At 56.4% G+C, this 264-nt stretch overlaps 1 non-coding gene across 1 annotated transcript; it reads left to right on the top strand.

Moving 5' to 3' along the window:
• The first annotated feature begins 69 nt into the window (after window positions 1–69).
• Window positions 70–160, top strand: LOC118453143. Its single transcript, XR_004843093.1, has one exon. It is a non-coding gene; the product is annotated as a small nucleolar SNORD12/SNORD106 (small nucleolar RNA).
• Window positions 161–264: the final 104 nt, after the last annotated feature.

Genomic DNA, 264 nt, shown 5'->3' with positions numbered 1-264 from the left:
TCTGCTGGGGGAGGTGGGAGTGTGGCGTGGCTGCTGCGGGTGTGCAGCCACCTAACTCCTCGGGGACCCGCTGGTGTAAGTGATGACTGAATTCTTTCCCCGACAGAGCGACAGTGTTGATTTCTCACTGTTCAAGCCAGTTCATGTCTGATATACCAGCAGGAAAGTGTTGCTCTGTCTCACACCTGGGCAGGGCCTGGTGCTAACTGTTCTCTTTGGCTCTGCTTGTAGGGCACTGCAAAGGCAGAGGGGGTGTTGAGCCTC

Source organism: Egretta garzetta, unplaced genomic scaffold (genome assembly GCF_000687185.1).
Source record: "Egretta garzetta isolate BGI_Z169 unplaced genomic scaffold, ASM68718v1 C7994974, whole genome shotgun sequence".
NCBI lineage: Eukaryota > Metazoa > Chordata > Aves > Pelecaniformes > Ardeidae > Egretta > Egretta garzetta.
Note: the sequence above shows the minus strand (reverse complement) of the source record. Positions and strands in the feature narration are given on the sequence as shown.